This window comes from Geotrypetes seraphini, chromosome 14 (assembly GCF_902459505.1).
Source record: "Geotrypetes seraphini chromosome 14, aGeoSer1.1, whole genome shotgun sequence".
NCBI lineage: Eukaryota > Metazoa > Chordata > Amphibia > Gymnophiona > Dermophiidae > Geotrypetes > Geotrypetes seraphini.
In genome coordinates this window covers 20,668,480-20,687,854 of record NC_047097.1, presented here as the reverse complement: position 1 = coordinate 20,687,854, position 19,375 = coordinate 20,668,480, and positions in this window count along the sequence as shown.

Here is a 19,375-nt window from a genome sequence, read left to right as displayed (position 1 = left end):
GCCCCTGAAAAAGAGTCAGTGTTCACATTTTGACCAGTCACACCAGTTGCTACAAGGTGTCTATCCATGGGGCCAGGTAAAATAGATGTCAAAACTTTAGCCCTCATTCTATTCTAGGTTACTATGCCAGATACTTCTGGATACAGGGAAATATTCTAAGTTTAGTAATATTGAGGATCTCTTATTTTAGGGACATCTAGGGATTTTGATATGCCTTACATATCTAAGTTTAATCTTTTCTATTAGCTATAGTGTCTTTCTTTGCATTTTCCTGACCGTTATACTTCATGAGTGCCAGTGTTCCCAATACCTCTCTAGATTGAAAAAAAAAAAAGTACCGCAAGTTTAGTCTCTGTTCGGCTCATCTGGTACTTGACCTTTGGTTATTGTGCCTTGAAGGTAGAACAGACACTGTTTGGGCACCTGCCATCATTAGGCAAGCATCTGATAAGTTTCCTGTATGGTTTTACTTGGCCAGCAAAATTCACATAAATTACTTGGAGAAGGGTTTTATCTAGGACAGTGGATGGGATTTGCTTGCTTGCTTTCTCACCTGGCGGCTGGGGTTGGGTCTAGGAAAGCAGGATTGGGGGCGGAACTGGAGCATGATGGGGCGAGCCTAGGGGGGGGGGGGGTCCACCCTACCTACTCATACATATTCATTGTGGATATGCGGGAGTCACTGGTGTAAATTTTAGCACCTAAAGTTAGGTACCCTAATCTCAATTTAGGCTCTGTTCAGGTACAGAATCTGAGTGTCTCAATGCCATTATAAAATACTATTTTAGTGCATAGATTTTGGGCACCTAAGTTTTACCGCTCTTTATAGAATTGCCCCTTTACTGCTTCCTGCAGTTTAGTAAACAGGCCTAAAGATTTCCCTCGGTTCAGCCACTACCAATAGGGCTGGCCTGTGAGTTGTTCAGCTGACATAGTCACTGTGAGAAACCGGAAGATTAAGATTTATTAAAGGCATGAATAAACATGATTTATTTTGTAGCATTGTGGAAATATTGTCAAACTTTAGAAGAAATTCACATGTTTTCAGAAAGTGGAGGGCACATTAGTTCAATGTTTCCTTTGTGTTTGGAGATATGAATATATATAATATCTCAAGATAGGCTGATAGCACTCAAGGTCAAACCTGTTCAAACTGGGTAAGTGGTAGTTGGGTTTGGGAGCGTAAAAAAGGAGAGGGAAAGAAAGATGGTGTACACAGGGAATGGAAGAAAGTGGAGAACTTTTGGTCAGAGGGAGGGAGGTACAGATAGGGAAGTGAAAGATGAGAGGGAGAAATGTGGTGGAAAGGGAACAGTGGGACAGATTGAAAGGGATGCAAGAGGGAGGAATTTTGGACATAGTGGTGAAGGGAATGGAGGGATAAATGTTGGGCATGGGGCTGGTGGGTAGGGGCGAAAAATGCTGCACATGGTCTGGGCAATGAGAGAGGGATAAATGCAGGACCATGCTAGGAGGAACCAATGGACAGCAACTGAAGAATTTGCAGAGGATGGGAAAGCGGAAAAAAGAAACTGGGACTAACTTGCTGGAAAAATAATTCTCCAGTCAAACAAAAATAAAAATGTTAGCTTTGGGAAATGTATATAGTGTCTTTGTATTGTGTTCAAAAGAAAAGGAAATGCTTTTCTGGTTTTATTTCTACAGTGTAGTTGAAGTACTTGCTGACCCCTGGCTGTGGCTGGTGGTGATCCCCAAGCACTGTGAGCAGAGGACCTCTTCTAGAGATAGCCAGAACTCCCCTCCACTAAGTGCAGCAGCAGCCACTGGCAGCATCCATGAGCCACTGAGGTGCCAGCATCTGTGACTCAGGGACACTACTGCTGCCTGCCAAGCTTGGCTAAAGGGAGCCCCGGCCACCTTCAGAGGAAGTCCTCAGCTGACATAGCTTGGAGGTCCTCATCAGCTGAGTATTTATATTTTATATTTACATTAGAGGCTCTGGTAGAAACCCATTTACAAAGTATGTATTCTTCCCAATTAATATTTCCCAATTAATAAAGTGTCTTTGCTTATTTGAAAATGGGTCTCTACCAGAGCCTTTAATTCAATACCATAATTAAAAGAAATAACTATTTCTGAAATTTATAGGGACGGGTGGGGACGGAGGAATTCCTCCCGGGGATGGGTGGGGACGGGTGGGATTTCTGTCCCCGCACAACTCTCTATGTCTCATGTCTGGTTTCTGTCGAATGCATTCAGTGGAAAGGATTGGTGGGATCTCAGTACAATACCAGCTTTTCATAGGGCAGTAAATCCTTCAGGTCTGATCCATTCAGAGCCAGCCCTGAGCAGATAGATTTCAGGTGCTGGAGAAACGGATTATATCACCCCTTCCTGTGAATCACGGGAGAGGAAATAGAGGCAGTGTAAAAGGATGAGACCTTTATTCATAAATCTGATATAGCTTTCAGACACTTTTGGCTCTTTATAGCAGCATTTTCTCTCCTAACCAGTAACCCCGTTCCATTCCCTTTCCCCCTTCCTCTCTCCATAGCTTCACTCACCCTTCTCTCACTTACAGTTACTACCACTATTTGTTATTTCTATAGCACTAGCGCTGTACATTAAACACAAAAGAGATTGTAAGCTCTTTCAAGCAGGGACCATCTAATTCTTTCTGTTTCTTCTTACATTCTCACTCCCAGCCAGTAAGTAACTCCTTCCTATTCCTCTTCCTACAGCTCCACTCTCAGCCTGTCTCCATCAGCCAGCCTCTCTTCCCCTTACATCTCTTTTCTCCCTCTTCCTGCTCTTCACAGCACAATTCTCCCACAATCCTTTTCAATACCCTTCACCCCTTCCTAGCCCAACTGCAGTCCTGGAAGGCCACAAACTAGCCAGGTTTTCAGGATATCCCTAATGATTATGCAGGTGATCTGTTTGTAGGCAAATATATTCATGCATATTCACTAAAGATATCATGAAAACCGGACTGTTTTGCAGCCCTCCATTATTGCAATTTGACACCCCAGAACCAAGCTCCTCATAACAGTTTCCAAACTGCTCAGTTCCAAGAAGGAAACTTGGGGCCGGTCCTGGATTTCTAACCCTATCCTGGTGCATTATGGGACCCGCAACGCTGATTTCAATGGGTAGGAAACAGGGACTACAAATCCCACTCTGTCTTGGGACATAAGTTCAAAACCAGGACTTTCCAACAAGACTTCCTTGAACTGGTTAAGTTGACAGCTGTTTTGTAAAGGCAGGAAGTGCATTTCTTCTCCTTTAATTCCAACTCCTCTGCTGACTCCAGCTAATGAGTTTGACTGGACAATGCAGCCCTGGAAACTTGAAGTGAGTTTGGGAATGGAGTAAAGATCAGGATACTGGGGAGGTTTTCTTGCAAGGTGGTGGGGGGGGGGGGGATAATAAAGAGACTTTTCCATTAAACCATCCTCTTCCTGGGGGTGGGGTGGGGCTGGGGTGGAATATAAGCTCAGGGGTCAGGACACTATCTTGTTAGAAATGTGAAGGAGATTGTCTTGCTGGAGGATAAAGGGAAAATCTTTTCTTGGATATTCAGACATGAGCAAATGATTTGTGTCATTATATATTTGAAACACAAATGTGCGCTAGTGACAGGTGCCCTTCTATCCCCCCTCCTATTCAACCTCTACATCAGACCTGTCATTGATATAGCGCAAAAGTACAACATTAAAATCCACTCCTATGCCGATGACATCCAGCTGCTCCTCCCACTAGGCGAAAACCGATCATCCCAAATTGCTAACCTCCAACACTGCCTCTCTGACATGAAAACCTGGATGACAAACAACAAACTACAACTGAACGCCTCTAAAACCGAACTCTTATGGATCAGGAACAAAAACACCAAATACACACGCCCAACACTATCATGGGACTCCACTCTACTAACGGCAACAGATCAAGTACGCAGCCTAGGAGTAACCTTAGACTGACACCTATCCCTATCCCTCCACATATCCCAAGTAGTCTCTACCTCCTTCTACTACCTCCGCCAACTGAGAAGGATCAAACCCTACATCTCCACACCTGACCTAGCCCAACTCCTCAACGCATATGTCCTCTCCAGAATGGATTACTGCAACTCCCTGTTTAATGGAATAACCAAAAAAGATCTCAATCGCCTCCAACGGGTCCAAAATGCAGCTATCCGCCTCCTACACAGCCTCAACTACCATGATCCCATCTCCCCAGCACTCCGCGCTGAACACTGGCTCCCAATTAACCAACGCTGTGCATTCAAGGCCCTGGCAATAGCACACAAAATAATTTATGCCACCACCCCCTCCTACATAAAATCCAAGCTACCCATCTACATCCCCACCAGCACCCTCCGCTCAGAAACGGAGATACGCCTATGCATTCCCCCCGGAAGGTCCCTCCTCTCAGAAACCGCCCGCAAACGCTCCTACAGCCACTTCATTCCCCAACTCTGGAACCAACTTCCCCCTCAACTCAGACTACAGAACTCACTAATGACATTCTGGAAAATGGTAAAGACCCTCCTCTTCAACTAAAGGTCACCCTCAGTCTACACCCAACCCCTTAAACCCCACCTCTACACTTCTTTCTCCATTCTAATCTTCTGCCAAAAATTTCTGTATAGTCCACTCTCAGCCTATACTCAAATAACTTGTATCTAAACTAAACTACTTATATTTAAACTACTGTTCTTAATTTGCTGTATAGTCCCTATATTTACACTGCTGCACAGTCTTGTATGTCCAAGTATTTAAATCTACTGTATAATCTTGTATGTCCAATTCACTCCATTGTGAATGTTTACTTGTAAACCGTTCTGAGCTACTGGGAGGACGGGATAAAAATCTAAACAAATAAATAAAATAAATAAAGGGGAAAGTCAGGAGTGAATTGGGGGGTGGGGGTGGGGGGGAAAGACATGAAAGGACAATCCGTGGAGGTGTGTGTGTGTGGGGGGGGGGGTGACAACAGTATAATTTTATGATTTATGATGTTATAGGGAACCCAGATCCTGTCTGGTTTTTGCCACATTTAGTCTCAGCATAGGGAGGAAGAAGCATTAGGGTCCGTCAGACTGTCGCCACAGATCCGTGGGGCGAGAAACGGCGACAGATACAGCGGTGGAATGAAGGGCTAAAACGCAGACCTGCACACACGAAATATGAAACCTCATCGGTCAATAAATGAAGATTTTTAAGGACGTGCGGATGAGATCCACGTTTTACCCCTTCCCGGTGCAGAAGAATGACACTGATATGTGCTTCACTTCCAGGTTTGTCTGGCCATATCTTCCCTCCACCTCCCTCCCCCCCTGTACTTTTAGTTCACAGTGCACATATAATTTGCATGCTATTAGTATTCAGTTTTGAGGAGCTATTTTACTTTATGGAGCATGTACGGTTGGGCAGGCTGGATGGACCATTTGGGTCTTTATCTGCTTTCATTTACTATGTTACTATATTATGGATCCAGCGCTATTTGCTAAAGCACCGAGTGAGAATCGGCCCCTCGGTCATTCATCCTCCTGGAGTAGCGGCTTGAGATCTTTTCTGATTCTTCTCAGTCTTTCCAGCTCTGGATTGTATGTCACTGTAAGGGACGCTCCCTCTATGGGTTGTTTCGTTTGAAGGATTAAGTCAGGATTTTGAGGTGTTTGTCTCTTGGGTCAGAGTAGATGCAGCGGTCTTGTGGGGCTTGGCTGTGTATCATAGTTTTTTTTGTATGTGAAGGGTGGAAGTAGAAGTAAGACAAGCAAAATATTTTATTAAATTTTAACTTGATAAACAAACAATGTCTTGCAATACAAGTACATATAGTATGCACACATCACATCCTCACAACTGAGCCGATGGTTCTTCTCTCTCCGACATTGCGGGAGTGTAGCGACTGTTCTAAACGAGCGAGGTCTTGCAATACGAGTACATATGGTATTTTGTATTAAAGTTTTCAGGTTGTGGAATGAATCGTCTTGAGTTTCCATTATTTCTTATGGGGAAATCCGCTTCGATATACAAGTGTTTTGGATTACAAGCATGGTTTCGGAACGAATTATGCTCGCAAACCGAGGTTTTACTGTTTATGCATTTGTGGGTTAGTTTCCTCTATAGCACAGGTGTCAAAGTCCCTCCTCGAGGCCCACAATCCAGTCAGGTTTTCAGGATTTCCCCAATGAATATGCATGAGATATATTTGCATGCACTTCTTTCTTTGTATGCATATTCATGCATATTCATTGGGGAAATCCTAAAAACCCGACTGGATTGCGGCCCTCAAAGAGGGACTTTGATACACCTGCTCTATAGAGATGTTTGTATATATCTCCAATAGCACACAAACTAATTTACACCTGTCTCTGCATCATGTTTGTGAATAAAGAAGGTTCTCATCCTAACACCGTCTCTGTTTCCTCAATCTTCTCTCCTGTGAATCACAGGAAGGAGAGATAAAATCCATCTCCAGCACCTGAAATCTCCTATCTGCTCAGGATTGTATCTGAAGCCTCAGGACCGTCAGTGCCGCAGCGATCTCTTTGACGGATCAGACCTGGAGGATTCCTTTCCCTGTCCCATGAAAATCAGGCACCGTACAGAGCCTTTCCACTGAATGCATTCAACAGCAATCAGACATGAGACACTGGCTGTGTATTGGGGGGAAAGATGAGATATGTCACCTGACAGGATTAAACTAGAGTCTACTCAAACTTCTAAATCCATTAAACTTTTTATTATATGTTAGAAAATGTCATTCATTTATAAGAGAGCAACTTACGGGCTCTTGTATTTTAATATAGTCTTTAAATTAAAGTAATAAGTAGGATATAAACCCCTGCTTACTTGCACGTTAAGCGGGGACATTTATTCTCTGAGCCACCAGCAGCTCTTGAGAACTGGTCTTTCTCTACATATTCTTCTCTATTCTGCAGCGCTCTTAAGCCCAGAAGAGGACATGGAGAAGTTCCGAAAAGTTCCTAGTGAGAAAGCCTCGCTGGCCCAGAGGTTGGGAAAACATAGCATCGGCCCATCCGCAGTTATTGAGTTTTTACAATATATACTCAGTATGCAGTAGTGCTACCCGATTCACGATTCGAATCGGTTCACCAATTCACTTCGGGTGAATCGATTCGAATCGGTTCAAAACAAAAAAAAAAAAAAACGGCTTCCCGATTCATCTGACCCTCCCCCTTCGCCCCCTAAAGCAGGAGCGAGGAATGTCCCACCCCTTTCTCTGACGTCAGAGAAGAGGCAGGACCGCGACGGAGGAACCAGCTCCGAAGCGGTACTAAGATCGCTAACACTGCAATCTTGCTTGCAGGCTCTTCTGGCTGGAAGGTAAACAATGCGGGGAGGCCAGGGGGGTGGAAGCCGGACACCGGGGAGGGGGGGGGGGGGACAGGCAGGCAGGCCTTCAAAAGGGTGGGATAGACTTTTGAGGGGGGACAAGCCTTCAAGGGGGGGGACAGGTATACAAGGGGGGGGGACAGGCCTTTACGAGGGACAGGCAGGCCTTCAGGGGTAGGATAGGCTTTCAAGGGGGGATAGGCCTTCAAGGGGGGGGGGACAAGCCTTCAAGGGGGGAGGCAGGCCTTCAAAGGGGAACAGGTCTTCAAGGGGGGGACAAGCAGGCCTTCAGGGGGGGAACAGGCCTTCAAAGGGGGACAGACCTTCAATGGGGGACAGACCTTCATGGGAGGGGGGCCCTGGTATAGAAGTACACAGAGGGAGGGAAGGGGGGGTTCAAAGAGATGTGCATATGCTGGACTTTGGGGAGGAAGAAATGGATCTGAAAATAGAGGAGAGGGAGCGAGGGAGAGAGATGATGGACAATGGGATTTAGGGAGGGAAGGAACAGAAAGGGAGAGATGGTGGACCCTGGGGTGGTGGGGAAGGAAGGAGAGATGCTGGATGAAAGGGTAGTTAAGAAAAGGTGGATCTGTGGAGGCAGATGAAAAAAGGAAAGATGCCAGATCTCCTGGGAAGGGAAGAGAAACGGAAGGGGAGGACAGAGATGGAAGATGGATGGTTAGCAGGGAGAAAGAAGAAAGAAGGAGACCCTGGCAAGCAAGTCATCAGAAGACAACCAGAGCCTGAGACCAACAAATTCTCTCATAGCTCAGGGCTTTCCAGTTATTTTAAAGCCAAATCAAAAGGGGCGGGGCTACATCGGAGTTAAGAACTTGCCACTTCCTGTGGCTGTTGGAGAGTGAGGAGGCACATCTGCCTGGGAGAGAGGAGAGACCCGGTGGCTTTGCAGCTTTTCTCATCCTGTCAGCTGTTCCTGACTTCCCCATGATTTCAAGGGGCGGGGCTACATCGGAGTTAAGAACTTGCCACTTCCTGTGGCTGTTGGAGAGTGAGGAGGCACTTCTGCCTGGGAGAGAGGAGAGACCCGGTGGCTTTGCAGCTTTTTTCATCCTGTCAGCTGTTCCTGACTTCCCCGTGCTGATTTAAAGGGGCGGGGCTACATCGGAGTTAAGAACTTGCCACTTCCTGTGGCTGTTGGAGAGTGAGGAGGCACTTCTGCCTGGGAGAGAGGAGAGACCCGGTGGCTTTGTAGCTTTTTTCATCCTGTCAGCTGTTCCTGACTTCCCCGTGCTGATTTCAAGGGGCAGGGCTACATCGGAGTTAAGAACTTGCCACTTCCTGTGGCGTGGCCGCAGGGCATGGACAAAGGGGCATGCCTTATGGCACACGCCCCTTTGGAGTCCTGATGGAGTTCCGTTGCAGTAGAGAAAACGGTTTGAGAAATTTGCCTATTTTTTTGTTCATGTTGTGAGTATGGGGAAACGTAAGGTAAATCCTAAATTATTACCAACTAATACAACAACTCTCCCAGGCCCTATTGAGAGACACTTAGTTTTCGCATCTAAGCCTACTCCTTCATCTCCTATCACTGGAAATGTATCGGGTGCTTCATTAAGTTTTGGGGACTAGGTTTTGAGCTGATATGGCTAAATAGAAGTTCCGAAAAACTCTCACTGTAAAAGCTCGCATGGCTCTAGGATTGAGTGCCGGGTTAGTAACTGGAGACTGAGGGTTCGAGTCTCATCTAAGGAGTAAGATCTAAATGATGAATTTTTCGTCGACTAGGTTTTGAGCTGATATGGATAAATAGAAGTTCCGAAAAGCTCTCAATGTGAAAGCTCGGATGGCTCGAGGGTTGAGTACTGGGTTAGTAACTTGAGGCTGAGGGTTCGAGTCTCATCTAAGGAGTAGGATCTAAATGATGAATTTTTCGTCGACTAGGTTTTGAGCTGATATGGATAAATAGAAGTTCCGAAAAGCTCTCAATGTGAAAGCTCGCATGGCTCTAGGGTTGAGTGCCGGGTTAGTAACTGGAGGCTGAGGGTTCGAATCTCATCTAAGGAGTAGGATCTTAATGATGAATTTTTCGTCGACTAGGTTTTGAGCTTATATGGATAAATAGAAGTTCCGAAAAGCTCTCAATGTGAAAGCTCGGATGGCTCGAGGGTTGAGTACTGGGTTAGTAACTGGAGGCTGAGGGTTCGAGTCTCATCTAAGGATTAGGATCTAAATGATGAATTTTTCGTCGACTAGGTTTTGAGCTGATATGGATAAATAGAAGTTCCGAAAAGCTCTCAATGTGAAAGCTCGCATGGCTCTAGGGTTGAGTGCCGGGTTAGTAACTGGAGGCTGAGGGTTCGAGTCTCATCTAAGGAGTAGGATCTAAATGATGAATTTTTCGTCGACTAGGTTTTGAGCTTATATGGATAAATAGAAGTTCCGAAAAGCTCTCAATGTGAAAGCTCGCATGGCTCTAGGGTTGAGTGCCGGGTTAGTAACTGGAGGCTGAGGGTTCGAGTCTCATCTAAGGATTAGGATCTAAATGATGAATTTTTCGTCGACTAGGTTTTGAGCTGATATGGATAAATAGAAGTTCCGAAAAGCTCTCAATGTGAAAGCTCGCATGGCTCTAGGGTTGAGTGCCGGGTTAGTAACTGGAGGCTGAGGGTTCGAGTCTCATCTAAGGAGTAGGATCTAAATGATGAATTTTTCGTCGACTAGGTTTTGAGCTTATATGGATAAATAGAAGTTCCGAAAAGCTCTCAATGTGAAAGCTCGGATGGCTCGAGGGTTGAGTGTCGGGTTAGTAACTGGAGGCTGAGGGTTCGAGTCTCATCTAAGGAGTAGGAACTAAATGATGAATTTTTCGTCGACTAGGTTTTGAGCTGATATGGATAAATAGAAGTTCCGAAAAGCTCTCAATGTGAAAGCTCGGATGGCTCGAGGGTTGAGTGCCGGGTTAATAACTGGAGGCTAAGGGTTCGAACCTCAGCTAAGGAGTAGGAACTAAATGATGAATTTTTCGTCGACTAGGTTTTGAGCTGATATGGATAAATAGAAGTTCCGAAAAGCTCTCAATGTGAAAGCTCGGATGGCTCGAGGGTTGAGTGCCGGGTTAGTAACTGGAGGCTAAGGGTTCGAACCTCAGCTAAGGAGTAGGAACTAAATGATGAATTTTTCGTCGACTAGGTTTTGAGCTGATATGGATAAATAGAAGTTCCGAAAAGCTCTCAATGTGAAAGCTCGGATGGCTCGAGGGTTGAGTGCCGGGTTAGTAACTGGAGGCTAAGGGTTCGAACCTCAGCTAAGGAGTAGGAACTAAATGATGAATTTTTCGTCGACTAGGTTTTGAGCTGATATGGATAAATAGAAGTTCCGAAAAGCTCTCAATGTGAAAGCTCGGATGGCTCGAGGGTTGAGTGCTGGGTTAGTAACTGGAGGCTGAGGGTTCGAGTCTCATCTAAGGAGTAGGATCTAAATGATGAATTTTTCATCGACTATGTTTTGAGCTTATAAGGATAAATAGAAGTTCCGAAAAGCTATAGATGTGAAACCTCAGCTGGCTCAACGGTAGAGTGCTGGGTTAGTAGCAAGGCCCCATAAGGGTTCAAGCCTCAGCTCGGGGCAAGTACTGGGTTAGTAACAAGACCCCCTAAGGGTGGTTACTGATCCCAAGTAAATAAGGAGGGGGGGGGGTGTATACTGGGTGGGGCCAGGGGAGGAGGCCAGAGCAGGAGGAGGAGTAACAAGACCCCCTAGGGTAGTTACTGCTCCCAAGTAAGGAGGACTGGGTGTGGCCAGGGGAGGAGACCAGAGGAGGAGGAGGAGGAGTAACAAGACCCCCTAAGGGTAGTTACTGCTCCCAAGTAAGGAGGACTGGGTGGGGCCAGGGGAGTTAGCCAGAGCAGGAGGAGGAGTAAGTAGGAGGGGGGGTGTATACTGGGTGGGGCCAGGGGAGGAGACCAGAGCAGGAGGAGGAGGAGTAACAAGACCCCCTAGGGGCCAGAGTGGAGAGCAGTGTAGGGAGAGGGTAAAGGAGGCTTAACAAGACCCCCTAAGGGTTCAAGCCTCAGGGGGAGGGAGGAGTAGCAGCAGAGTAGAGGCCAAGGGAGGAGCCACCAGAAGAGGAGCCAGAGAGGTGGGCCCACCAGAAGAGGAGAGCCGGACGAAGAGGCGGAGAGGTGGGCCCACCAGAAGAGGAGAGCCGGACGAAGAGGCGGAGAGGTGGGCCCACCAGAAGAGGAGAGCCGGACGAAGAGGCGGAGAGGTGGGCCCACCAGAAGAGGAGCGACGGAGCCGGAGAGGTGGGCCCACCAGAAGAGGAGCGACGGAGCCAGGCGGAGAGGTGGGCCCACCAGAAGAGGAGCGACGGAGCCGGACGAAGAGGCGGGCCCACCAGAAGAGGAGGAGGTGTGGTGGCGGCGGCGAGACGAAGAGGAGGAGAGGTGGGCCCACCAGAAGAGGAGCGACGGAGCCGGAATGAAGAGGCGGAGAGGTGGGCCCACCAGAAGAGGAGGAGAGGTGGTGGAGGCGAGAGGAAGAGGAGGAGTGGTGGTGGTGAGGAAGAGAAGGAGGAGGGGTTATGCTGCTTTTAATAATATTATTGCTACCTGTTACAGACAGCTCTTAGAGCTGATTCAGCTGTAATAGAGCAGAGCTGTTTCTAACAGGTACCAGAGGGGGGGAGAGGCAGCAATAATATTATGAAAAGCAGCATAACCCCTCCTCCTTCTCACCACCACCACTCCTCCTCCTTCTCTCTCTCACCACCTCTCCTCCTCTTCCTCTTCCTCTCACCTCCACCACCTCTCCTCCTCTCTCTGCCACTGCCACCTCTCCTCCTCTTCCTCTCGCCACTACACCTCCTCCTCTTCTGGTGGGCCCACCTCTCCGCCTCTTCGTCCGGCTCCGTCGCTCCTCTTCTGGTGGGCCCACCTCTCCGCCTCTTCATCCGGCTCTGTCGCTCCTCTTCTGGTGGGCCCACCTCTCCGCCTCTTCGTCCGGCTCCGTCGCTCCTCTTCTGGTGGGCCCACGGCTCCGTCGCTCCTCTTCTGGTGGGCCCACCTCTCCGTCTCTTCGTCCGGCTCCGTCGCTCCTCTTCTGGTGGGCCCACCTCTCCGCCTCTTCGTCCGGCTCCTCTTCTGGTGGGCCCACCTCTCTGGCTCCTCTTCTGGTGGCTCCTCCCTTGGCCTCTACTCTGCTGCTACTCCTCCCCCTCCCCCTGAGGCTTGAACCCTTAGGGGGTCTTGTTAAGCCTCCTTTACCCTCTCCCTACAATGCTCTCCACTCTGGCCCCTAGGGGGTCTTGTTACTCCTCCTCTTGCTCTGGCCTCCTCCCCTGGCCCCACCCAGTATACACCCCCCCTCCTACTTACTCCTCCTCCTGCTCTGGCTACCTCCCCTGGCCCCACCCAGTCCTCCTTACTTGGGAGCAGTAACTACCCTTAGGGGGTCTTGTTACTCCTCCTCCTCCTGCTCTGGTCTCCTCCCCTGGCCCCACCCAGTATACACCCCCCCTCCTACTTACTCCTCCTCCTGCTGCTCTGGCTACCTCCCCTGGCCCCACCCAGTCCTCCTTACTTGGGAGCAGTAACTACCCTTAGGGGGTCTTGTTACTCCTCCTCCTCCTCCTTCTCCTGCTCTGGTCTCCTCCCCTGGCCACACCCAGTCCTCCTTACTTGGGAGCAGTAACTACCCTTAGGGGGTCTTGTTACTCCTCCTCCTCCTCCTGCTCTGGCCTCCTCCCCTGGCCCCACCCAGTATACACCCCCCCTCCTTATTTACTTGGGATCAGTAACCACCCTTAGGGGGGTCTTGTTACTAACCCAGTACTTGCCCCGAGCTGAGGCTTGAACCCTTATGGGGCCTTGCTACTAACCCAGCACTCTACCGTTGAGCCAGCTGAGGTTTCACATCTATAGCTTTTCGGAACTTCTATTTATCCTTATAAGCTCAAAACATAGTCGATGAAAAATTCATCATTTAGATCCTACTCCTTAGATGAGACTCGAACCCTCAGCCTCCAGTTACTAACCCGGCACTCAACCCTCGAGCCATCCGAGCTTTCACATTGAGAGCTTTTCGGAACTTCTATTTATCCATATCAGCTCAAAACCTAGTCGACGAAAAATTCATCATTTAGTTCCTACTCCTTAGCTGAGATTCGAACCCTTAGCCTCCAGTTACTAACCCGGCACTCAACCCTCGAGCCATCCGAGCTTTCACATTGAGAGCTTTTCGGAACTTCTATTTATCCATATCAGCTCAAAACCTAGTTGACGAAAAATTCATCATTTAGTTCCTACTCCTTAGCTGAGGTTCGAACCCTTAGCCTCCAGTTACTAACCCGGCACTCAACCCTCGAGCCATCCGAGCTTTCACATTGAGAGCTTTTCGGAACTTCTATTTAATCATATCAGCTCAAAACCTAGTCGACGAAAAATTCATCATTTAGTTCCTACTCCTTAGATGAGACTCGAACCCTCAGCCTCCAGTTACTAACCCGACACCCAACCCTCGAGCCATCCGAGCTTTCACATTGAGAGCTTTTCGGAACTTCTATTTATCCATATCAGCTCAAAACCTAGTCGACGAAAAATTCATCATTTAGTTCCTACTCCTTAGCTGAGGTTCGAACCCTTAGCCTCCAGTTACTAACCCGGCACTCAACCCTCGAGCCATCCGAGCTTTCACATCGAGAGCTTTTCGGAACTTTTATTTATCCATATCAGCTCAAAACCTAGTCGACGAAAAATTCATCATTTAGATCCTTATCCTTAGATGAGACTCGAACCCTCAGCCTCCAGTTACTAACCCGGCACTCAACCCTCGAGCCATCCGAGCTTTCACATCAAGAGTTTTTCGGAACTTCTATTTATCCATATCAGCTCAAAACCTAGTCGACGAAAAATTCATCATTTAGTTCCTACTCCTTAGCTGAGGTTCGAACCCTTAGCCTCCAGTTACTAACCCGGCACTCAACCCTCGAGCCATGCGAGCTTTCACATTGAAAGCTTTTCGGAACTTCTATTTATCCATATCAGCTCAAAACCTAGTCGACGAAAAATTCATCATTTAGATCCTACTCCTTAGATGAGACTCGAACCCTCAGCCTCCAGTTACTAACCCGGTACTCAACCCTCGAGCCATCCGAGCTTTCACATCGAGAGCTTTTCGGAACTTCTATTTATCCATATAAGCTCAAAACCTAGTTGACGAAAAATTCATCATTTAGATATTACTCCTTAGATGAGACACAAACCCTCAGTCTCCAGTTACTAACCCGGCACTCAACCCTAGAGCCATGCGAGCTTTTACAGTTAGAGCTTTTCGGAACTTCTATTTAGCCATATTTGCTCAAATCCTAGTCGTTGAAAAAAACGCACAACTTAGATCCTACTCCTTAGCTGAGGCTCAGACCCTCGACCCCCAGTTACTAACCCAGCACTCATCCCTCAAGCCAGCCAGGCTTTCACATCAGGAAGTTTTTGGAACTTCTATTTCATTGTGTCTAGGTGCAAATTCCTGGCGAAGGAAGAAACTATCACCTTCGATGGATGGGAGTGGTGTGATACTGATGCCGGAAAGGTGGTTGAGGGATACGAGGATACCGGCGACCCAACCGTCGTGTGCTCGGTTGTAAACTTTTACTCCGAGTGTGTTGTAGAACAGATTTGTTTTGTGTAATTATGCTTTTGATTACGTTTATGATTATTTTTAGTTTGCAGAGTTGCGGGTTATGGCACGGTTTAGGTATTTAGGTTCGATTGTAGTGTTGTTTAATATAGGAACGTAAGAACTGCCTTAGTGGGACAGACTCCTGTTTCCGCCGCCGGCCATCCCGGGTCCCGAGTACCTAGGTAGATCCCGAGGAGTGACATGGATTTTAGGCTGCTTTTCCTAGGATTTCCCCGAGCCGTCTCAGTAATTACCTATAGACTTCTCTTTGTCAATCGTATCGCTAAACTAATTTTTTCTTTCTTTTCGTCGGTTTAATTATCTCTGGAATATAGGAGTGGACTTTCTCGTATCTATATTCTTACCGTATATACTAGTCGCTTGTTATCACGCTCTCTGCGTCGATCTGTTTTTCCCTGTCCTCTTTTAGACAATCTCTGGACTTGCTGATGTGATCTCCTTTTACTGTGCTCCTAGAGCACTGTTCTTCAACCTTTTGACACCTATGGACCGGCGCAAATAAAAGAATTATTTTGTGGGCTAGTTTCCCGTAAACTATGATTTTCTTCTGTTGTATACTATCAATACCTAACTGTCTGTTTTTAAGATTGTTTTTTTGATGGACATTTGGTCTATTTCCTTCTTCTTGGCTATGCAGATGTCCTTAAGCTCTCAGAGTATATTTATTTAGGGTTTCCCTTTCTGGAGTTCTATGTTAGCTTACAACTTACTTTGGTCTTCCCACATAAGATATCTCGGCTACAATGAAATATAATAGGGACGATCTTATATCTACTGCAAAATCATTATTGCGGTCTTGGCGTTCCCTTCGTCTCTCTCGGTGGGATCCCCGATTTATTCCCATATTCTGCCTTTATTTGCACAAATAAACCCCCACAACTTGCACTTAAGAAACTTACTTCCTGCCTGATTTCTTTACTTATCCTAAAGCTTTTATTATACAACAGGCTGGCCGACGGTTCTCTTCTTACTCAAACTACTGTCCGCCGTGGTTGCAATTAGAATTGTCTTTACTTGATACTTCCGCATCGCTCTTGCCTCTACTAACCTCAGAAGCACCTCTTAGGAAAAATAATCCCGTTATTTCCAACTCTGTTTATTGGATCTAGTTAAACTTCTAGAATTTCTCTTTGGCATAATCCCCATTTTCAGATTGATAACTCTCCCATCTATTGGGCTAAATGGGCCCCGATTAGAATTTGGTTTCTGGGTGATATCTTCAATTTAGCCCTAAAGCTCCTTTCCTTTGCCGAACTTCAAACTACGTTTGCCCTACCGGATTCGGCTCTCTAGAGTGATTTTTAAAAAAATGAAATATCCTCCTTACTCTCACTGCAGATGCTCCTTCCCCGATCTCCTTGTTTTCATCGTTGTCGACAAGGGGACATGTAGCATCGAACATCTACAAATTGTTCGCTAATTCCCTCTTTAATACAGATTATCTGCTGCTGGCTCAGAGAATAAATGCCCCTACTTACTATGCAAGTAATCAGGTTCGAATCCTACCTAGGGGGAAGCCGCTGCTTGCCCTGTATCGGTAGCGTGGAATATTGCTACGCCTTGGGTTTTGGCCAGGTACTAGTGACCTGGATTGGCCACCGTGAGAACGGGCTACTGGATTCGATGGACCGTTGGTCTAACCCGGTAAGGCTGTTCTTAATTTCCTTCCTTCTGAGACGGCTTGGTCCAAAACTCTTAGAACGATTCCTTCTGCCGACTCGTTACGATCCGTGTTTCTTCTGCATCGTAAAACGAACTGGACGCCTCAAAGACTACATAAATGTTATTTGATTGTCCGTGCTTACAATCTTATCGGAATGACATTTGGTCTGCTGTATGTTCTATTTCTGATATACAATCAAATCTATCCGTTACTATAGTCATCCTTATATCGGAGGCTCCTTCTCTTAAGATTTCTGATACACATCATGCTCTATTTAATACACTCTTAGTTATTGCACTGCGACTAATCTTCTCTCATTGGAAATCATTTGACTCACTAAATATCCACTTTGGTGGCAGTCAGTGCTTTTACAACATTGACGTGAAATGCTAATCTCTAAGTCCTTGCCTCTGCATACTAAAGTCGCTAGGAAATGGGCCATTATTGAGACTTACTTAAATTCTGTGTAGGGAAGTTCACAGGTTGCTGTGAAAACTATCTTTAATGCAGATCCTCTACAACAGTGGTCTCGAACTCAAACCTTTTGCAGGGCCGTATTTTAGATTTGTAGGTATTTGGAGGGCTGCAGAAAATTTTTTAGCCCCTTACATTAACGGGTGCTAGATTTGTAGACGTTTAGTACAATGGGGGGCTGAGGTGTTTCTTTCATTATTTTTTTATGTCTGTCTTTCTTTCTCTCTGATTCTGTCTTTCTGTTTGTCTCTTCCTATAGCCTATCTCCCTTCCTTTTACCTCCCCACTATGCAACAGCAGCATTTCTTCCCACCCCCACGGTCTCAAACAGCTTTCGGCAGCACAGCATTCACAACTCAGTGCTCCTGCTTGCTTCGGGCCTTTGTCGCTGCTGGGTAACACCTACTTTCTGTTTCTGTGAAGGCAGGACCCGGCAGTGAGAAAGGCCCAAAGCAAGCAGGAGCAGCGAGTTGAAGCCTCCCTCCTTGCCCTATGTTCCTTCAATGCCTGGAAGCGACTACGGCCATGCTCCGGGGGCTCTAGCGCTGTGCTTCTTCTCCCTCCCCCTGTCTCCGGTTTCGGAGGAACAGAGTCAGAAAGCCGGCAAGCACGGCGTAGTCAGAAGTCAGCCGATGTCAGAGATCAGGAAATCAACTGAAGCAGGCACTTGTTTGTTGTTTTTCAGGCCGCTATACGTTAGCAGCGCGGGACGGAGCCTGGAAACTGTTGAAGTAGGGCGATGGGGAAACCGGCGCAAAGTTCTACTCTACTGTGCATGCGGGGACACGGCACCACGGACCCACCAACTTTGAAGTACTCATGCGCGCTAAGGGAATTATTATAGCGGATGACAATTTTGCATGAGGTAAATCTTCCCCCACCCCCCTCGAAGGCCTGCATGTTCCCCAACTAAGACTGGAAGGCCAGAGGGGAAGCTGGAGGAGGATGCAAATGAACACAGCCTACAGAGAGGATTGTTCCTGTAGTGTTCCTTGCAGGCTGCCATTGGACTCTGCAGGACGTTCCCTCTGCCACAGTCCCGCCCCTCTGGATCGTTACAGCATCGGCAATCCTCTCTGCAGGCTGCGGTAATTAGCTGAAACTAAGACCGGAAGGCCAGGGGGGAAGCTGGAGGATGCTGCAAAGAGTGGGCAGCACTAGTACAGACCACAGGCCGCAAAATAGTAAGTATGTGTATATAAATGTAAATCACTTTGATTGTAACCACAGCAAGGTGGTGTATCAAATCACTCCCTTTGGCTTTTTTTTCTTTTCTGTTTTTAGAAAGGGAAAACTGATATGTTTAGGCCTTTCAGTCCAAGGATGCTAAATGCTGGGCCACTGTTTGGAGGTACCAGAGAGGCTGGGGGTCTCAGCTCGGTAGCAATAACGGTCTCTTGGTTTATTTTTTTTACAGAAGCTGTACTGCTTCTTTTTCCTAATATTGCACAGTGTCTGTAATGGACCACCATAAGCCTGCTTGATGGCAAACCCATAGGCAGGCTATGAAAATCATGAAACCTACCTGCTTCTGCTAAGGTCCAACTGACTGCCATGATAGTCCTCAGTGTGGGAAAACACTCTCCAGGGATTTAAAACAAAGTTGGACAAGTTCCTGCTCAACTGGAACGTACGCAGGTGAGGCTGGACTCATTTAGAGCACTGGTCTGACCCAGCAGCGGCAGTTGTTGAAATGTAATCTACCTGCTAGCAGAGTTAGGCCAACTCCCTGCTTCTTCTTGAGCTTCTCGCCGCTGCCTTTTTACTAAACAAACTGTTCAGGATATCTGCCTTATTCCTGGATCAAGTTGCATAATTGGTCAAAAAGAAATGGCTATGTGATGCGACTTTTAGACCAATGCTGACTTTCTTGCACACTCATCTCTCCCCTACCCGTTCCCTCTCTTGCCTCTGAATTTGTGTGTATTTGTTTGAAATTTGCCTAGGACAGAGGCTCTCTATTCAGTCCTCGGGACGCACCCAACCAGGATATCCATATGCATGTGACCCAAGGACTGGGTCGAGAACCTCTATATACACAACAAATGAAATGAAACGTTCCTTTCAGGGTAATTCTATACTTTGGCCCCAGCACTTATCTGTATCGGAGGCACAAAATTAGCAGGTACTATTTTGAGGCCCTCGGTATATTACCATTGTTCTGGAACGTTGTCCGCCTCACTGCTGTAACCTCACGCAAGCTCTTTCTTGCATCTGTACGTGATTGTGAGGTGGAGTGGAGACAATCGCG